The sequence below is a fragment of the Elgaria multicarinata genome, chromosome 3, assembly GCF_023053635.1.
Source record: "Elgaria multicarinata webbii isolate HBS135686 ecotype San Diego chromosome 3, rElgMul1.1.pri, whole genome shotgun sequence".
In the NCBI taxonomy this organism is placed as follows: Eukaryota; Metazoa; Chordata; class Lepidosauria; order Squamata; family Anguidae; genus Elgaria; species Elgaria multicarinata.
Genome location: NC_086173.1, coordinates 164,698,326 through 164,704,325, shown reverse-complemented (window position 1 = coordinate 164,704,325; position 6,000 = coordinate 164,698,326).

Sequence of the window (6,000 nt, the reverse complement as noted above, 5' to 3'; positions counted from 1 at the left end):
CCCCGAAGGAGTCCTCGGGATTGGTCGAGGGGGAAATAGTTGACCAATGGAAAAAGGGAATTCAGACTTCGGCATTGGTTGCTGGGCAGACGACGGTCCGGGTGCAGGGAAAGTGAAAGAGAAAGTTTGCAGCGGGGAGGAAGGAGGGGCTGGCAGAGAGCGAGGGGAGGCAGGAGGGCTCAATGTGCGATCTGGGACAGGTTGATGGAGATCGGTCCTGGCAGGATAGGACAATTTGAGAGCGGTTTGGAAACGGTATATAGATTGGGTCATACAAACCGTTATAAAGCAGTAGTGTAGATGCTGCCCTGCAAGTTTTGTGGGTTTTTTTGTTGCAAAATTATCAGTCAGCAGAATTTTGTTACCTTTCCTTTTCAGCGATGCCAAATCTACCAAGCAATATTTCATGGTTTTATCCACTCACCACCCTTCCCTTCCAGGCTTCTGATATCTGCAACAAGCATGCACAGAGTGGAAAGGACAAAAATTTGCCTCCCATTCAAGAGGCATTGTTTATATTGTCCTCCCAGTGCACAGGGTCCCATAAAACTGCAGTCTTTTGGGGGTGGGGTGGGATTGGCACTTTGGGATGTTAGTAATAATTTTATTAATGATTTGGATGAGGAGGTGCAGGGAACACTTATCAAATTTGCAGATGACACAAAATTGGGTGGGATAGCTAATACCCTGGAAAACAGAAACAAACTTCAAAGTGATCTTGATAGGCTGGAGTGCTGGGCTGAAAACAACAGAATGAAATTTAATAGGGATAGATGCCAAGTTCTACATCTAGGAAATAGAAACCAAATGCCTAGTTACAAGATGGGGGATACTTGGCTCAGCAATACTACAAACGAGAAGGATCTTGGAATTGTTGTAGATCACAAGCTGAATATGAGCCAACAGTGCGATATGGCTGCAAGAAAGGCAAATGCTATTTTAGGCTGCATTAATAGAAGTATAGCTTCCAAATCGCGTGAGGTACTGGTTCCTCTCTATTCGGCCCTGGTTAGGCCTCATCTAGAGTATTGCGTCCTGTTCTGGGCTCCACAATTCAAGAAGGACGCAGACAAGCTGGTGCGTGTTCAGAGTAGGGCAACCAGGATGATCAGGGGTCTGGAAACAAAGCCCTATGAAGAGAGACTGAAAGAACTGGGCATGTTTAGCCTGTAGAAGAGAAGATTGAGGGGAAACATGATAGCACTCTTAAAATATTTAAAAGGTTGTCATGCAGAGGATGGCCTGGATCTCTTCTCGATCCTCCCAGAGTGCAGGACACGGAATAACAGGCTCAAGTTAAAGGAAGCCAGATTCCGTCTGGACATCAGGAAAAACTCCTTGACTGTCAGAGCGGTACGACAATGGAACCAGTTACCTAGGGAGGTGGTGGGCTCTCCCACACTAGAGGCAGCTGAACAGCCATCTGTCAAGTATGCATTGAGCAGGGGGTTGGACTTGATGGCCTTGTAGGCCCCTTCCAATCTATGATTCTAAGGTTGGAAAACATCAGTCCCTGGCTGGATGCTTTGCCAGCAGGACTTTGGTCTGAACTTAGTGAGTTTGAAACACAAGACAAGGATGAGATGAGCCAGGCAGAAGTTGCCGCTCGCTGCCTTTTCTGAGAAACCAAGGAAGACAGGTGCAGGGGCTTTTTGTCCAGGCGTTGCTTGATGCCTTTTGGTGAAGTTATAGACCCTGTTCAGACGACCCCCAAAGCCACGGTGGTGGTGAAGCGTTTTGAGCTAAACATGATGGCTTAGCCTGTCCTGTGAAGCATGACTTAGCGTGTCATATGAACCATTCCAAACCATGGTGGCTACATAACCACGGTTTAAACACGCTCACTAACCATTTGCTGCAACAGGGTTAGCGGCCTAACCATGGCTTGACGGGTTGTCTGAACAGGCCCATTGACTAAGGAGTGATGTGTGACCAAAGAAGCTGCCATCTGCAGTGTCAGCCCCTTGGCCTATACAGCCCCTTGGCCTATACAGCCTGGCCAGTGCTGTTTACTCTCATTGCCAACGGCCCCCCAAGGCCTCAGACAGGGAAGAAAAGGATTGGGAATTTAAGGGAATGGAATTGAAAGTTAAGAACGAGATTAAATATTTGGGAATTAAAATTACAAAAAATCTAGAGAATTTAGAAAGGGAAAATTTAACGAGGTTAAAGAAGGAGGTACTAGAGAAATTGGAGAAATATAAAAGATTAAATTTATCTTGGTTTGGGAGAATAGCTTTGATAAAAATGAAGATATTAGCCAAAATTAATTTTGTATTTAGGATGTTACCTATAAAAATATCAGAAACCGAGATAAAAAGTTGGCAAAATAGTATTAATAAATATTGTAATGGAGAAAAGAGAGCAAGAGTGAATAAAAATAATTGGTACCTAAGCCAAAAAAAGGGGGGAATGGGTCTCCCAAACATAAAATTATACTACGTAGCAAATAGATTAAGACATGTTGTAGAAGCAATTATGGGAGTAGGAGATTTATATTGGATGGAAGAAAAAACCATAAGTAAGGTAGAGATGAATTTGGAGAATGTTTTTTTTAAAGACGGAGGAAGAAAGTGGGTTGGAAGTATAGATAATCCACTCCTGAGGACTCAATGGGAAATTTGGAGTAGATTTAAAGGGAAGCTGCTTCCGAGCAACTCTCCCTTAGCACCGATAATAATGTTAAAGAATTTCCCAGAGGATCTAAAGGGTAGATTATGTAAAATATTAAAAGAGAAAAATAAAATAAAATTAAAGGATTGGGTAAGAGATATTAAAACAAGAGAGGATATGGAAAATTTGTTAAAGGAGAAGAAGCTATCTTGGCTAGAATATGGTCAATTAGAACAATGGAATAAAAAGTGGATTAAAGATAATAGAATGTGCAGAAAGATGACGAGGTTTGAAGAATTAGTAGTAAGTAAGGAGAAAGGAAAAGGAGGTAGTATAGTTTCAAAAGGATTAATGAGTGAAATATATAAAATATTGTTAGAGAAGGAGTTTAGAGAGAATACAGAGAAAATGGTTTGGGAATCAGATTTGAAGATACAAATAGGGCGACAGAGCTGGGAGGGACTATGGAAACAAAGAGTGTTGAGAAGTTTATCAGTAAGAATAAAGGAGAATTATTTTAAAATTTTATGGAGGTGGTACCTAACCCCGGTTAGATTGAATAAGATAAGTGATCAACATTCAGCAAATTGTTGGAGAGGTTGTGGGGAAAAAGGAACGTATTTACATATGTGGTGGCAATGCAAATATGTACAAAGATTATGGAAGATGGTGTTCTCAGAAATTGAAGAAATAGTGGGAATGAAAATAGAACAAACACCAAAAATAGCATTGCTGTCACTATTTGAAGATATAAAGTGTGGAAAAGGAACTATAGAGCTGATATCGAGTTTGTTGGTTGCAGCACGATTGATGGTAGCTAGGAACTGGAAGATCCAAGGGGAATATTCTATTGAGGAATGGTATAAAGAAGTATGGGACATAGCCATTAATGATAAACTGACATGTAATATTAAGTGGAGAAAAGGCGTAACTAAAATAAATGAGTTCGAAGGAATCTGGAAACAGTTCCTAGTGTTTGTGTTTACTAAGGGAAGTGGGAAACCACCAGCAGAAGAAACGATTAGATTTTGGACTCAAGAATGATCCCGAGGTGGGGGGTGCACTTTTATGTTAAGAACGAAGATGTTGTAGTATGATAAGGCATATGTAATAGTTTTTGATATTTGTACTCAACAATTATTCAATATGTATGCAGCAGATATTTGATGTTTTTTTTTTCTTATTGTGTTTGTTTCAGTTATATTTTGGTAATGTTTATCTATGTTTATATAGTGTTGAAAATGAATAAAAATTATTAAAAAAAAAAAAAAAAAAGACAGGGCCCTTTCCTGGCCCTCCAGTCTGAAATCCTGTAACTGCCTGGACATGCTGAGTTTGATTTGAACCTTCTGTATACAATGCACAGGCTCCACCACTGAATGATGGGATGTCCCCTTCCCCCACGAGGCAATGGTTCCAGACCCAGATGTTTCTGATCACACCAGCAAAACAGCTACTTGGGGTAGGACAATGCGAGTCCATCCGTTCTTCACAGCCGGCTTTTATTTTATTTATTTATTTATTTGTTTATTTATTTATTGCACTTATATACCACTCCCATAGCCAGGGCTCTCTGGGCGGTTTACAGAAATTCTAAAATTGAGATAAAAACGACTATACAAAATTTAAAATTCTAACACACAGAACATACACACATAAAGCATTAAAAACCGTTTAAAAACTAAACATGTGGGTAATTAAGATGTGCCGCCATATGCCTGGGCAAAGAGGAAAGTCTTAACCTGGCGCCGGAAAGATAGCAGCGTTGGTGCCTGGCGAACCTCGTCAGGGAGATCATTCCAGAGTCTGGGGGCCACCACCGAAAAGACCCTGTCCCTCGTTGCCACACTCCGAGCCTCTCTCAGAGTAGGCACCCGGAGGAGGAGCACTTTTGCAAAATGACTTCCGTTCCTGCCACAGCAGTGCCAGCAGACGACGTTTCACCTCCCTCACTGCCCAACCCAGTGACCACAGTGTCTAAGGGTGAGGTCTTCGCATTTATCCCTGCACCACCAGAAGAGATTGGTAGCTCAGCTTGTGCACACATGTCCCAATCCAAGCTGTGGCTGTAATTTCAGCCCAGGGCAAAGTCCTGTTGGCTACAAAACCCTCTTTCTAAAAAGCTACATGACCACAAACAGGAGCCAGGGGCCGTCTTCACGGCACTGAGTTGGCGCCACTTCCAAAACCCCAGTTTTCCTCTCCCACGGTGGCGTCGGGTAATCGCGACACCAAGGAGGAAGTGGGGGGGTTCTGGCAGCCATCTGGGTATCGGAGCCACTCCCCTGCCCTCTTCCTGGTGAAAGGCGACCAATCGCCGGTCGCCTTCCACCAGGGTCCACCCCTGGATTGGCCCCGGAGTGACATCAGAAGCACCGTACTGACCTCGCTCCCATTGAAAAAGTTTGGGTAAGTCCCGACGTTTTCATCGCACAGCCTTGCAGGAAAGTCCCACAGTGGCCGTGAAGCGGTGTCTGCGTCATGTAACTGACGCAGCACAGATCCACAACCACCACGGGGCTTTCCCCGCGTCTATAGAGAGACCCTAAGACTCCGGGGTCCTACTCTTTGCTCTTTTGGTGTCTTTGGAAGGCAAAGCCCCTTCCTCTCTAGCTGATCCAGGTGGTGTTCTCCCCCTCCCAAGGAGACTGGGCCCTCCCATGGTGCTACACGTGTCACTGTTTCACCGGCACTGGTGGGTTGAAACAATCAAGTGTTTTGTTGCATCTGAAAGACTAACACAAGGATGGGGAACGTGTCACCCTCCAGATGCTGTTGGACTTCAATTCCCATCATTCCCCTTTTGGCTATGCTGGATGGGGCTGATGGGAGGTGTAGTCCCACGTGTTCCCCACCCCTGGACTAACACATTTGCGATGGCCCAAGCTTTCATGTTGTGCTTCTCACCTCCGGTTTGGAAATGTTTCCCAGTGGCCTTTGGTCCCAGTCCTGGTTTTCCCCAGTAAACAACTGTACTAGCACCACCTTTCGTTATCAAGATGAGGAGGGGCAGATTGCAATCACGCAGGCGACAAATAAATATGCAAGCTGCATTTCCTTCGCTCTAGGGTGTTCAGTGAATAGCAATATTAACTGAATAAGAAATGTAATTCTACTAAACTAAATGCTCCCAGTTCTAACTTTAAACTACAGGAAGCTGTGAAGACGTTGCTACCGGGTAACTTTAGCATTCTCATCCTATAATTGGAATAACACTCTGTCCCCTTGAGTATATAAATCCTTTAATAAACCACTTCAGTTTTGTTCTTCTTGTCTCTTGTGATAGTGTCAATTCCATGCCTCTGCCTCAGTTACCAGGCTACTGAGGTATAGAAGGTGCAAATGGTTTATTTTGATGGTAGTGGCTTTATGACTAAGGGTTTTCAT